Source organism: Pectinophora gossypiella, chromosome 9 (assembly GCF_024362695.1).
Source record: "Pectinophora gossypiella chromosome 9, ilPecGoss1.1, whole genome shotgun sequence".
Lineage (NCBI taxonomy): Eukaryota > Metazoa > Arthropoda > Insecta > Lepidoptera > Gelechiidae > Pectinophora > Pectinophora gossypiella.
The window spans coordinates 7,554,871-7,571,163 of record NC_065412.1 but is presented as its reverse complement, the minus strand read 5'-3'; the positions used below and the strand labels follow the sequence as shown (position 1 = coordinate 7,571,163).

Here is a 16,293-nt window from a genome sequence, read left to right as displayed (position 1 = left end):
ACGCGCCGTGCCTCTTATAGTACCCGTTTCCCCACTTGCTGATAAATTTTGACTGACAGTCAATCTATGATACTACTAGTGTCTACCAGATAACTTCTAAATAGGCCTACAGGCTCCTAATGCCTTTTTACTTGGTTCACAAAGAGCTGGGGAATCCAGTTTTTTCAAGCTACCCTACGTCAGGCGAACCTATGTAGGTACCCCTACCTGGCATTTTTTCCAAAGAAATGTTCAATGAAGCCATGACGTGCTAATACTTACTTAATTTACCACTTAGAGGCATCATCGTCATATTTATTTGTTTTTACACAATAGAAAAGACGAATAAAAGAGAGAGTACCGGTAAGCTTAGCTAGGTCTTTTTTAGGTTAGCTTAAGTTTATTGTTTATTTATTAATGACGATGTTACCTAGTACAATTTAAAAAGGAACAAATTAAAAATCATTCAAATGTCTATATATTTGTCGTTAGTGCTAGGTAATGCTTGAAGATTTTCCTCCCCAATTCAAATTCAAAAATATCTTTATTCCGTAGTCACAAAGTAACATACTCACATTTGAATCGTCAATTCTTACGTAACGAACGTCTCATCGGCCTAACACTACTGCAGCATCTCACAACCTTTATAGCTGATGAAAAGTAGGTATGCGATAACAACCTCGGCAGAGGGCCCTAGACTATAAAAAAACCCCAAATTATTGTTATACCTCTACAATCCAGTAATTATAATACCGTGCCCAAATTATTATATCGTACGGCATCTTGCTGTGGGGTCATGCTGCAGATATGAACAGCATTTTTGTTCTGCAAAAGCGAGCCATTCGGGCGATTTACAAATTGGGACCCAAGATGTCACTTAGAAATAAATTTAAAGAAATTAATATTTTAACTTTGGCATCACAATATATCTTTGAAAACTTAATATATGTAAAAAAACATATAGGATTATTTGCGAAAAATAGCGATCGGCACATTGTTAATACCAGGAATAAAAATAAACTTGCTTTACAAGTCAGTCGATTACATAAGATTACTAAATCTTTTAAGGGGCAATGTATACGTTTTTACAATAAGATTCCCATTGACATTCAGAATTTGCCTTTCAACTGTTTTAAGACAGTAGTTAAACAAAAACTTTACAAAAAAGGTTATTATAAAGTTAGTGATTATTTAGAAGATATGAATGCATGGGATTAACTGTCTGAGAACCGATATTAGGCAGCTAAATTACTCAATTGTATACCAATATTTTATGTTTTATGTTTATTTTTATTTTTTTAAAGAACGTCTAGGGCCCTGTGCCGAGGTTTTTCTTGCAGCTTCTTTTCCCCGGCTATACAGGTTGTGAGAAGCTGCAGTAGTTTTAGGCGGATGAGACGTTCGTTATGTAAAATTGACGATTCAAAATGTAACTATGTTACCTACTGAATAAAGATATTTTTGAATTTGAATTTGAATTTGAATTCAGTCGCGTGCCATCAATCGCGTGCCATTGGTTCGCCATCCTTGCCGCCATCTATTTAAACAAGTAATAAGTAGCTATAGTTGTATTTACATTGTAGCTAATTTAAATTAGACATCCGCGACTCGTCCCGGCCGGGAGATGTCTGGTGGAACTTTTGACAAGCGCGCGGAAGGCTTTATTGTTAGACGAGTTGAAGTCGCTTCACATCCGCGCTAAATAGGTTACACTTGCCGAGTCGTGTTGATGTGTGAATTGTTCCCCGGTGAGATTCGACTAGTTTGATTGTTACTAAATCAACATCTTTCATTTCAGGACGTCGCATCAAAAGTGTCTGCAAGTTGTGTTCTAATAGATCATCATCATCTCCGTTATCCAGTTTTTACAGGGTCTGCTTACCTAACCAGGACAAGTCCGGTTTTTTTGCAGAAGCGACTGCCTGTCTGACCTTCCAACCCGATAAGCCCAATACAGGTATGTGGGATTCCCCACGATTGTTTAAAAAGTCAACTCAGTTCATAGAGCTATCATCTTTCGTTTCAGAGGTCAAATGTTCATCCCTGCTACATCTTATACCACACATTTAACTGCACTTGAAGTAAGTCTTGTAAATACTGTTTTCCTCTGCACATAATATATCTAGAGCTAATATATATGAGCAAGGTAACATGGACTCCCCAAGGAGGGCTTATACGATAGTAAACTTTATTGTACTCGTACCGTTTGGTATAAAAAACGCTGACATTATCTGGATAATTTATTTTACGATTTCGTTGAATACATGGTCTGGGAAAAGGGATGGTTTAAGCTTGATGCACAGAGCTAGGAAAGAGGGATCTTGGTGGATACCGTTAATGAAATTCTGCTTGTCTCGCTTTCTGTGTTCTCTTCACACGTATTATGAGATCGATGACCGATCACATCAGCTCTGGTGTCAGCTATACTACCGAACCGCGATAAGCACTGATATGGCTCATGTAACTTAATTCATACAATTTGCAGTTGGTCAGCATTTAACATTTGGTCTACATTTTTAGTTACTTAAATTGTAACATGCAAATAATAATAATAATAAATTACATTGTCATTAGTTATAACATTACTTACACATCACAAAAAACAAACACACAAAAAGAATGGCATGCAACCTACCATGCAACAGCTGACGATTAATTCGTTGTAATAATCGATCCCGCGATCCGCGACGGAACTAGTCACAGTCTCACAAAGTGTATTTTTTTTTGTTAGACGCGTCCCCATACCTTGTTTATCAAAACTTACAAGTCTACACGTTCCCAAGTTACAAGTTACTCACAAGTACGTGTAAATTACATTTATCAAAAGAAGTAGAGGGATTGTAAAGTATACCTGTGAAATAAATATTGACACTTTTACATGCAATTTACATGTGTAGTTTTGACATTCTTGTAATAATGAAAATTTTTACAAGTAAAATACAGGGCTTGTAAGCTCAAGCATTAAGGACTGTTGCACCAATTGCACCAAGGCAATTCTTATCTAAGTGGGTAGGTACCTACTACTTGTACTACTTACTGATTTAATATTTGTTTTATCTTTTAGTATAAGTATCTTAGGGCAACGAATGATCTTGTACTTATCCGTTTATATCTTATACACGTGTAAAATAAGAAAAGAAAAGATATGTAAGTAATAGCCATTGTACGAGGATTTATGTATTATTAATACATTATACTTCTGCACGTGAATATCCGACATAAAGTAGCACCGTTAGTACTCCGTAGTTATAAAGTACCTTTCAAGTTTCAAAATCCACAGACTTATGATAAAATCTGAAATAGCTTTCCAGTACATTTACATTAACTGCGACTTTACATCTCAAAACTAGACAAAGACAGATTATTTTATTTGTTATACGGAATCTTATGCGATAAATGCGATAAGTACACTTGTTTCACACCTTAACTGCTCAACAGATATTTATGAAATTTTGCATACACGTCGTCTGTACGATAATAACGTAATTTCTGGCATAAAGAGGTAATTATGATTATTACTAAGGAAAACAGACGAAAGAAGAAAAGAGTGTAGCCATAAACGAAATCCGCACGAACGACGAATTTAGAAGTAATATAAAATCAATTTAAATTGATTAATTTTGATACACCTCCTTCTAGTCCTCATTAAGATTCCCTCCTACTTATAGACTTTTATTGTGTATGTGATACTTCTCTCATGTGGGTTGTAGGACCAATGACCGACCTTTACAACTCAAGGTTACTATTGATTGAGCCGCCAAAAGCCCCTGAAATGGCTCATGTAACGACTGGGTGCCGTCCAAAACACGAATCATCCTACTTTCGGACAATTGCGTGATCAACCTACAATTTCGTAACCAAACAATATTACGACTATATGCCTCTCTATCATCTGGGCTACCTAAGATATTTTATTTTTTTAAATCTCCAAGAAATCCCAGAGGTTCAGCATCGCGCACTCGTATTGAGTACATCCTTCCACTTTATACTGCAAATAGCTGCTCTTGAAGGAGTAAAGTGCTATTGAAAGTAAGCGCACCTTTGAAGATGTCTTTCAGAAATATTGAACTGAAAATGCGTGATGTGGAAAGATAGGACATAAAAAAGAAGAGTTGCAATAGGTTTCACATTTAAAATCTGTATTTTAACCATTAAAATTGATAACTTTATCCTGTTCACGAATTCTGTTTGTTACAGAAATACGCTTTGCCGATATTTGCAATTGCGATTCGTTCCCAAATGGCTGCAGGCTACAATGCAATATAAGGGTCTCACCACTATTAATGAAATCAATCTTTGTCCGTCCTCTGTTTCCTAATATCTGTAAATCCCTTCCAACAAATACAAAACTATTCAAATTTTGGAGAGGGAGTTGATACCCTTATTCAAATATCGAACAAGTTTCTATTTCATCCAGATTATACTTAGTAATGAACATCACATCAACCCATCTGCCTTTTCTTTCTTACGCCATTTATGTACTCCTTTTTACTGACAATTAGGAAAAGGAAAAATGTATTGTCGGAACAGCAACTTAATACTAGGGAAATATTATGTAATTATATGGGTGATATGGTAGCTATTATATACACAGACGTTGGCGATGATATGCGTTTTCCTCTATATCTGATATAAGCTTGTTATCGACAAAAAAAGAATAAATGATTAGTTAGGTACCTACACGCTTAACAACAATTATCGAATCAATGGAGGTGAAGTTCTAGATGTACACGTCGTAGAAGTTTATACGATTCCAGGGGCCTTAGCCAGTTTTAAACGATTATGCCAATTGATATTGTCAATAACAATGATAAAAATATATGGGATTGACATAAGGTGACATTATCAATCGTATATTTTTTTTCACTTCGATTGACATACTTGTTTGTAACTTGACTAACCCCACTGGACGTTAGCAGAATATTTACTTATTAACATCCGCAAATCTCACAAAAAGTCGACACTATTTCAGACCCACATTCATTCTCTTCAAATTGTCGTATGTCTGTAAACTTGACGCTTAATACACTCCAGAACACGTTACAGACAACAGTATGGAGTGACGAGAAATAACCTGACAATCAATCATGTAGATGTCTGATGAAAATGAAAACACGAGCGGGTCTATTGACGACAACACATCTGTGGCTCTACGGGAAACTTACATCGGCATCTATGCCAGTGCTCGCGATAGAGTTCACTGCATATAGAGGCGTTACCAAGGCCCCGATTTCGATTAAAATATCGACTTACACGCAAGTGAAGCACGAACATAGAGCAACACGGGCCTCTGCGGTGCGTATAGCGTTAGTTTCCAATACAACATTTTCTGCCACTTTTCGCGGGACTGGAAGTTGTGTCACGTCACATAGTGGTCGTATCAATTGTCGATAAAATGACTATCGATAAATTCAAAAATTCGAGACACTACATTCTAGGTTATAAATCACTAGGTACTCGCTAACAGTTGAACAAAATACTGAAAGGCGAAATGCGCGTCTTTTGATGGAATAAAATAATTGCAGGAATAAAATGACACCGCAATTTCAAATGAAAAGGATTTTAAATATACGCCCTGGGGTGCAACTCTTATGAATTTGTGTAGTAGTGAGCTTGCAGTTTTTTGTATGTTGTTTGTATGCCCACTGTATTCATCGCGAATAAATTTAACAGATACCGTTCTGCCAACTCGTTAAAACATAAAATAAGTAAAAAATAATAAACATGAGGTTTTGAATTACAGTCTGAAGTGTTTTATTCAGTTTTGCAGTAGCACTGTGGCTCCATACATAATGAGGTATTATTAAAATATGCAAAGATAAATGCTTAATATACAATTATTAAGACTTAAAATCATCGCGCAAACTATTCCTACGTTACCTTGGAGCTATTAATTTTCTGTAGATGTAGGTAAGTACCTATCTACGCCTACGTTACGTTTCGTAGTACCGTAGCCAGAGACCAACAACTCTATTTCAGAACCTTACTTCAAACTCGTAGCATTATTTGTAAGTTTAGGTATACATCATAACTTCTACTTAATATCTATCATTTGGTTATGTCATAAAATATTTTACCATTTTTCAGTTAGGTTAGTCTACTTACAAAACACAATATAAATAGCCTACAGAGTGTTAGTGACATCGTAACGAATACCGGAGGAGATGATTCAGACCATGATTCTGAATTAATATCCAGTGGAATTTTCCGTTGCAAAGTTCATGATTTTTTCAGTAAGTATTTTTAATTTTTTTCAGTTCCATACTTTTGCGACGAAAAATTCCACTTCATATCAACTCAGAATCATGGTCTGAATCATCCCTCAAACTTTTAACACCTTGTATAAGTATACAAGACACAAGCTCACGACACACGTCCCACTGCTGGGCACAGGCCTCCCCTCAATCAATCGGAGGGGGTATTTTTTTAAAGAAGCCGCTTAACAAAGGCGTCAGCTATTTATTTAATAATTGGTAGTATTCTGTGAATAAGATATGAATACTATTTACAAACATAAAAAAATGAAAAGCTTTACAAACAGTAATTTTCAATGAAAACACAACGTATAAGTAATCAATTGTTCAGGGGATGTATTCAAAATATTTATGGCACCCATACATCACGCAGATACCCGCACAACGGCGCACTCGCACAAAATAAAACACGTCATCGACCCAAAGCGAGTGACGAATACATTCTGTAGCGAGAATAGCGAGGAAATCACAGATATAAAGTGAAATTAAAAAAAAGTTCGTCTTACAATTTGGATGAAAACTAGCTGTAAAAAAGTGCTAGATGCTGCCATATTTGTTTTTATAATTAAGTGAATATCACGTCATGATAGCAATGTAGTATGTAGCTAAGTACTTCATTTATATCAATTAATTATCTACCTAACAGCAGGTCCCGCACATGTAACTGTGTTCACAATTAGCATTTGGCTGTGGAACTAAGAGGATAATTCCTTCTGCTCCGGCCAAATATCAGGCACGTGTATTAAGTCAACTTGCGTTATCTATTCACTTTATGTCCGTGAGCAAAATAACTTCACCAGGAAAAAATGTGTCCGCGCACAGCTGCGTCTACAGAAATGCCACAGATTGTTCTAACAATGTTTTGTGGCGAAAATTTTGCGTAAGTACTCTGTCTGTCCTATACTAATATTAACATAATTATTATAAACCTAAATCTAAATAATTTGTCTGTCACTATTCAGTAGAAATATAAAGACAATTTGTAATAATAACAAGCTAGGCATATGAAAGAAAGAAACATTTAATATTCTACTTGACATCAGAAGAACTGTAATGTGAATCGTTTGTTCCTATATATTTCGAAAATATTTTTTTGATGTTTTAGTAAAATGCGAATAAAGAAATTTTACATATGTATGTAAGAAAACTCCGAAAACATCTCACAAAGACAGCGCGTTCGGATTTAAAGTGCCATACCTACGGAAAGAGATGAATCTAGGAAGGAGAGCTAATAAGCTAAAAATATAGCTTCGTATTGACATTTTCTACATTAAACCTTGTAATTAAGATATTTAAAAATATATATATTTTTAGGTCCTTAACTTAGAATTTCTGGACCCGTAGCCATGTGATTTAATGAGACTTTTTAAATTAAATTACTAAACGAATCTATATAAAAAATTCCAGCCTAAGCAGCAAATTGTCTCTATTCCTTAAATCGTAATTCCGACGTCGAATCCTTATTTCATCTGTTATAGATAATTTATTAGGTATATAGTCTTGAAAATAAGCCAATTAATTAGTAGAAAGTTAATGAAGTATCTAATTTAATAAGATTCATGAAGGCTCATCTTAAATTACTTGAACCATAACGGTGAGTGAATTGAGAAGAAGCAATCACCTCGAGGGCAGGAACAATTTCCTTTTGTCAAGCTCACGAGTCGACAGAGACGTGATTTCACGGTACGTTTACGGCACATATCTACGAGTGAATATTTTGACACGGAGAAGGCTTGGAACGATTCTGATTCTACGTCTATTGTCTAACCCCACCTTTATAGCAAACTCTTTCAAATACGAATGTCTGAGCTAAAGAGAATTTAATTGAAATCTGAAAACTCCTATTGAAGCTTTAGCTTTGATGTACAGTCGAAGCGTAATTGTACTTGAGAGCAACATTATTTGTTAGGTGAAGTTCTAACTACCTACTTACCTAAACTAGATAGCTAAAGTATTGGTACACAGAACAGAGGTTTATTGTTACCAAATAAGCTGAACAATTACAATACACTTACCTAAATGTAATACATAAGTAAATGTAATGTTAGAAAACGTTCAGTACGATCTACTCTGAATCGGCGTGCGTGTATAAAACGATTGATGAATGTGGAGGAAGCAAGAGATATGTGTCAGGATCGAAGCAAATGTAATTCCATAGTCTCTGCTTACCCCGGCGGGAAACACTTGTATTATTTACTGCGAGTAGGTTGAGCCAATAAATGTCTACAAAAAAAGGCGCCCAAACGCGCTCACATCCGCGCTTGTAATCCATAGACGTTAGTCTCAAGGTGAGGGTAGACCGTGTATTTATCTAAATTTACGGTGACTTCAAATCAATAATTGTTTCTGAAAAAATTGCCACCGAACTATCTATCACTAATAACAAACTGTTTAGTTAGTAAGTAGTAAGCAATACGTATAACTATACGTACTTATTAAAATACAACTACTACTACTTACTTACTTACTTGTACTCATTGGCTCTACCTACTCGCAGTAAATAATACTTACAAGTGTTTCCCGCCGGGGTAAGCAGAGACATTTTACAATATATATTAAGTATCAATATACATATACTGCAAATGAAATGATAACCTATTCATAGTATATCCTAGTCATATTTTCAGTGTATAAGGTACTAAATTATGAAAAAAAAAACTTTCATTAAAAACGCTTAGTTTGGCAACCATCGTCTTAAGCAAATTTTATCCCTTTATTTTGCTACGCGTAATGTTTATTCGCGGGCACTTGAGACGAAAACAACGAGCGATAAAATTTGGATGACGACGTATTTCTGACGAACGTTTACCTGCGTAAAATGCTTTCTCTCGGTCGATAAACTGTTATCAAATGTGTGTATCTGAATACTTTCAGGTAATGCCCACATACGCGTATGTTAACATGATAACGTTGCCGTCGCTTTCTCAAATGTACCTGAAATTGAGGTCACTTCATTTGATAGTGATCGAAAACTAAATTTACCTCATAGTGCAAGTTATGGCTACGGGTTTTACTTCTTGATTTACAGGTTTATGGTCACCTAATCACCTTGCAATTCAAATGTCGCAGGTTTCTATCCAACTGGGCCTCCCTACGTTTGTACCTGTATTTGTAATGCTTCGAACGTTATTTTATTCCTTACACATGTCACGTAAAATTTTATAAACCAATCCGTAGCTTACTTTGTGAAAACAGTAGCCTTTGCCTGGCAGACAGCCGAACCCAATCAATCGTCTGTCAAAAAAAATAAACAAAAGTTCTTTCGCTTTGAAGAAGCTTTTATTCAATCAGATTAATTGTTTCAAGAGTTCCAAGAATATCCGTTGCAGACATTTCTACGCCTTTTACCTTTTGTGCTCTTCGACTTCGAGATCAAGTCAAATCGTCGACTCGTTGAGTAAATTGTAAATTTCCTTCAACCACTTCTTTTACAAACCCTTATTCAAAAGTAAATTAACTTTTCAGTCACATTCAATCAGAACAGAGCTTTAATTAAATATAAAATATAAATAAGTAGGTAGATTGTAAATAAAATTCACTGCTACACAAACTTTGAACGTGGGTAATTTACACGATATTGTGTAAGAACCTACCTACTTTTCCTTTATAAAAGCTAGTTTGAAAACTAGTTAAATTAAAGTTCCCTATTCAGTGACATAAAAAGTGTTCGACATGGTTTCTTATCCTATAAAACAGGCGACGCGCGGTGCGCCGCTTCAAAGCGACAATAAAAACGAAATTAAAAAGTGAAAATATTAATAAATACAGCTTAGCGAAGAATTTTCATCAAAATCTGCTCTCGGGCTGTTAGTGCTGAAATTCTCGGAACGTTATAAAAACTGTCATTATGCTATTATGGAAATAATTTTAAGGTAGAGAGGGTTGATTCGGCCCGGTCGTTGGTTCGCTATTAACCCTAAACGAAGATTACGGGGTGATCGCCTGCAACTTACTCTAATCAAGCCGCCGGCCTATCTCGATGGCAGTAATTGAAATTCATTAGCTTGATAAGTACTTACCCGTAATTATTCATGATTGGTGCTCACTGTACATATAATGAGCTTGACAAACTGACAATGCAGTGACATCCAGGGAAGGTAGGTAGTTATTAAATAAAGATAGGTAAACCTTTACCTACTTGTTAACACTTCGATGTCCTCTGTGTGATTTGAGCGTTTAGCTCACGATCCGGAAGTCTGTCTGTGAATGTCACCATGCATCGGATGGCGGCTGTCCTTTATCATTTTTGTCCGTTCTACAGCGCCAATGTATTTACTAATAGACACTTGTGCCGACAGAATGACAAAATACTTGTGTCAAAACATGGTGAAAAAACGTTGATGGTCAGTGGACCATCAACGTGTTAAGGTACCTATAAAATATATTAAAAGCAATAAGCCGCTTAAGGGTAGGGGCGGTACTTACTTAGTGTTTCATTTAATTATTGTTTATTCAATGGCATTTTCGTTATGTGTTTAGTATTAAAAGGCAGTTTCCAAGATGTATTTACAGTGTTTTCTAATATATTTTTCTGCGTTTAAATTATTGCAAAGCTTTCTTACCAATGAAATCATTGATGTGCATTTTTGTCGCTCTTCCATTATTGTCCGGGTTTTTTATTTTCACCCCTCTTAGCTGGCCTAAAAGGTTCGTATTTCTGTACCTACTTACTTTATTTCGCCTTCCCGTGTTTATTTTCGTAGCAGGTATTTTTTTAAATAACAGAGGTATTTTATTTTTGAAAGTATTTTTTTCATAATATTTAAATGAAACGTGATGCTATTATAAAATACTAAGTTGAATATTTTGGCTTTTCATGTAATTGTAATTTTTTTATAATTTAAAAAAAGAATATCACCTAAAGTAGGCTGAATAACGTTTATACCTTTGCATTTGCTAAGTTTGTATTAAAATTTGAATATTAACATCCGGCTGATTTACATAAACAGCCTATATACGTCCCACTGCTGGGCACAGGCCTCCCCTCAAACAACCGGAGGGGGTATGGAGCATACTCCACCACGCCGGCTGATTTAAGGGCTAAAAATAGAGAAATAAATCTCGAAATGGTTTTAGAATTAGCGTATTTTTTTTCTTACATAACCGAATTATGTTTTTATGACTTTAAAAATCACTGTGGTCTCGTGTGTCACCAGCTTGATTCCCAAACGGGTAGCGCCAGTTCGATCCCCGGTACTGGACTTGCAATATAAAATACCATTTTCACTAACACACTTATCACGATGCGGTAGGTGAATGCGCACCTAGACGCGCCGCAGGAACCGCACGCGCAAGTTTAATAAATTTGAATAGGTGCGCGACATTGCATACGATTTCATACAAAGATTTATAAAATGAATTACAGAAAGCTCGGTGAAGCGTCGGTAAGCTACTTCGTTCATATTGCAATGGATGTACCTCTGACTAGACCAATTGGGATAGTCGTGAGCTTATATTAGGTTACAAAGTTGGTTATTCGCAAAAAGACAAAACATGGTATGATATTTTGTTGATGCGAATGATATTGACTTTTTTTTGTTTATTTATTTACTTCCGCATAAAGCATCTCCGAGCACGAGATGCTTTAGATTGATCTGTCTTGCATAATATCGTTAAACCGCACCTGCGAAACCTATGCAAGATATTATAAACGTTTAGAGAAACTCCGAATCATTATTCACCGAGCGGCTTCCAGTTTTGACTTAAAAAATAATAAAATAAAAACCAACCGATTTTCCAGATGAGTTTCTTTCGTTCTTCGATCAAATCTAATAAACGAATCTTTCAAGCTTGCATATACAGTGCACCGTGGATTCGAAATCCTGTGAACATCTACACTAGCTCCTACCTCCCACGAAAATTCACTAGTTCAAATACATTTTGAGTTGCTTCAATCACTTATGCAGTTTCACTTACTTAAATGTAGATAGATTTTGTTACGTAGAAAATGACTGAAAATAAGCAACTGTGACGCATCTAAGTACCTATATAGGTACCTAGTTATTTATAAACTAACAGACACAATCACATATAAATATATAATATACCTAATAAAATACAGAAATTAGGCATAGGTCCTTAATATTTTTTCAAATAGATAGGTATATAAGAACAGCCCGGACACTCCTTTCAAAAATCTCGTTTGATTCTGAGCGAGACAGATAGCCCGCGTGCGCTCTCTTACCCTTAAGTTGCCCCCTTAGGGGGTCAAGGTATATCAAGCTCGCATTGGTGCGGGGCGGAGTTTCCCTTCCCTTTCTATACGTAAAAAATAAAATAATAATAATAAAAAAGTTTATTTAGGTAAAATCTACGACACACATACCAACCACGGTAGACGACGGTGGTGTAGACGTAGTATTATTGTTTATTCTATGGTATAAGTACCTACTCTCCCTCTATCACACACCGGACACTTCATACAAAAACCTTGTTTTACACAAACACTACACATGGTCGTTAATCGTTATCGTTCACGCGCAACTGTGTGTGTGACGTCTGTCGCCCATACGATTGAAGACTAAAGTAAGACCAAGGTGAAGTAAAGGCTCAGTTGCCGTTCTAAAGGTCTTCATCCATTATCCCGTTTCTCACAGGCTCCGCTAACCTAACCTGAAGATTTGACACCCTGACACCTTTTTGTTTTTTTACAGAAACGACTGTCTGTCTGACCTTCCAACCTGCAAGGGGAAAACCAGCCCAATACAGGTTAGGTCACATACCTCCGAAAATGCATTTCTCGGTAATGTGGGTTTCCTCACGATGTTTTCCTTCACCGCTGAGCACGTGATAATCATTTATGATCCAAACATGAATTCGTAAACAAATTCGACAATCATTGGTTTAGGCCTGTGCTGGATTAAAACCTGCGACCTCAAAGTGAGAGGCAAGCGTTCTATCAACTACCTTGGCTACTACGATTCCCGTCGTCGGCTGCCATTCTATACGTGCGTAGTATTATTTCTTATTTTATGCCTCTAGTCTAGAAATAAGTACATTAAAAAATATAAGAAACCGGTATGATAAATTGAATATCCACAGAACTCCGCGTCGCTACCTACATGCGCGTCTTTTGTTCGGATAGGTTTCCCAACCTTGCTATACCAACTGAAAACTCGCTGAATAAAATGAACTAAAATATAACCGTAGTACGTAAAAGTTCTAGCGTGTAATAGGAAAGTTATAAATAAGTATCGTTCGTTAAGTCAAAAGATTAATGTTAAGTTCTGTCTGATACAATATCAACACTAATGGAAAGTAATGAAAAGAAAATCATACTAGGGAGATACCTTTCATAGAAAGCAGTCATTTATTACGTTATTCTGTCTGTGACAATATATGTCACAAAATAGGTAGGCACCTACCCAATTCTTGTATTTTAAGAAAGACTAAAATTCTGCACAGAGCTTACTTTGACATAAGCTGACGTGTACATCACAATTGCGGTAGTGTGTGTACATCCATCGCAAGATGAACTAAGTACCTACCCACACTTCACCGAGCTTTCAGTTAGACCAACGTGATAAGTGGTGATCTGTATCTCCGTCTATAATGGTCGAGCCAACTGCGTCTGTGGTAACTGCACTAAGATAAATGAATAACTCATTGGTAATAATCTGGTTTAGAGGTCCATGATCTGGCCTGGATTCACAGGGGCTTTGACGGCTCAGTAATAACCCTGAAACCAGAGTAGATAGATGAAGTCGATTATTGACCTCACCACCCACACGAGTCTTCACAATCACAAGTAGGTACTACATATTAAATATAATATCCAATCGATTCAATTTTCAACTATTTCAGTAATGTGTTCTCGCGTTTTCGGATTAAAAATGTTAGACCTAACTCTCTTCGATTTAACCTTTAACACAAGCTCCATGCGGTTACAATACAGGCACCTATATCAGACTAGTGCTGTTAATAGGTGCCTATAAATTCCGTGTGTTGCCACCGCGTAGATGCATCTGACTTGGGGCATATACTACTTAACTTACATATCTAACATAATCCTATCTGCCGGCTTCTTGAAATGGAATACAAATTCTGCTGTTGTGAATGAGGACAATTCGCTCTTTCCTTCAAAATGCATTAAACAAACAGTCATAAACTGAGCACAAGCCTGTAAAGAAAACGGCAAAATATACGGGGTGTTAGTGACATCGTAACGAAAACTCGGAGAGATGATTCAGACCATGATTATTATTATTATTTTTGATATCAACTCAGAATCACGGTTCGAATCATCCCCCTCAGTATTCGTTACGGTGTCACTAACAGCCATATACTTACGTATATGGCTTCCTATACGTACTTGTACGGGGTGTAAGTGACATCGTAACGAATACCGAGGGGGATGATTCAGTTCATTATTCTGAGTTAATATCAAGTTAAATTTTCCATCGCACACAATGCACAAAGTAAGTTTTTTTTACTATTGTTCATAATGATAAGCCAGTCAACATGCAACCGCGAGGGTTTAAGTGTAAAACCGTTGAACCCCGGCTCGAGCGCACTTCGATTTAATTTTCAGCGCGAAGCAGCTCCGTGCGGGAATAGTGTTGTTAATATTCAATGTTCTGCGACTAGTACTAATATGTGCAACTTGCAGAAAGCTTTCGTATTCCACCCAGTTTTATTACCGGCTGGAATTATTCTTTGTCGTGTTTTACATCTTGAAATGGAATGCAAATAGCTGTGGTATGGGTACACGCTTTGTTCAAAATTATGATTAGGTTACGTTCTTCTACTCTTCTATATTCTTAATACCCCAATTTCTAATACTTGATCGTATTCTGAAAGCAAGTAACTGCTGTAATCAAATTACAGACTTGACACACAACACGCCAACACAGCGTTGTCTTCAGCATTTGACGTTATGCAAGTCGTACCTACAAGATTTAGCTACCTAAGTAAAAACAAACAGTACTCACAACTACTTTAGACTACTGTACAAAACTACTTTGACTTCAGGTAAAGTCCCGTCCCTATTTCCAGTTTCCATCGGACCATTGGTATTGATGGCGAACTAAGCACATCTCGTGGGAAAATCTCGGGAAATGTGTGTACCCAGCGAGCGTGCCTTGCGCTACAGACGGACATGAAACCTACTTTGAATTCCTACCATGCCACCATTTCCAATGCATGAGTACAAATTCTAAATTTGCAGTACACTCCACGTTGCACGGCAAAAACTTACAATGTTAACATGATAGCTACCGTAATTCCTACGGGCAGATTTACCTACTCTCTAAGAACTCTATATCAAATGCAAAGTGATAACTTTAGCAAAAACCTTAAGGAAAAATGTGGCACAAGAAATTCTCAACAGGAGAAATATTAGTAGACCCCGCCTACTTACACATAAGTTTTCCATATGAAATTATGCAGTTGAGCGGAAGTTTCCCAGGAACAAATACCAACTTGCGGAGCGGCGTGAATGTGGCCCGCTCGCGGCAACTTCGCCCATTCAATGCCGTAATAAATATTTGGGTACCAACTTGTTAACAACTTTACCCGCTATATTGCACTTACAACTTGTAATAAGTACTAAAAAAATGCAGAGTTTAAGACTCAGAACTATTATAGCGATACAATGCAATTCGTAAAAGAAAACCTCAAAATGAGAACTGTTTCCACTTTAGCGTTGCTTGCAAAATGTAAAAAAATCGATTCCCGATGGGGACATTGTCGAAATCACTTTGTGAGACTGTCCTTTGTTTGGTAAGGACTTTTCAGGCTTGAATCACCTGATTGTCCGAAAAAGTAAGATGATTCCGTGCTTCGGAAGGCACGTTAAGCCGTTGGTCCCGGCTATTAGCCGTAAAAACACCTCCACCAACCCGCAGTGGAGCAGCGTGGTGGAGTATGAAGTATCCATACCCCCTCCGGTTGATTGAGGGGAGGCCTGTGCCTGTGCCCAGCAGTGGGACGTATATAGGCAGTTTATTAGTATACTTCTCAAATGCCTTTCCTACCGTTTACTCTAAAACTAAGACCAACCCACATTTTGAGACTCAAAAAGAGGTTTTTTAGTTAAGTTCCACAACTCAAACCTTTGAAG

At 36.7% G+C, this 16,293-nt stretch overlaps 1 protein-coding gene across 2 annotated transcripts in view; it reads right to left on the bottom strand.

Moving 5' to 3' along the window:
* LOC126369539 (venom allergen 3-like) overlaps window positions 1–16,293 on the bottom strand; it is a 139,842-nt gene that overhangs the window by 22,791 nt on the left and 100,758 nt on the right. The gene's annotated exons all lie outside the window — the stretch shown is intronic.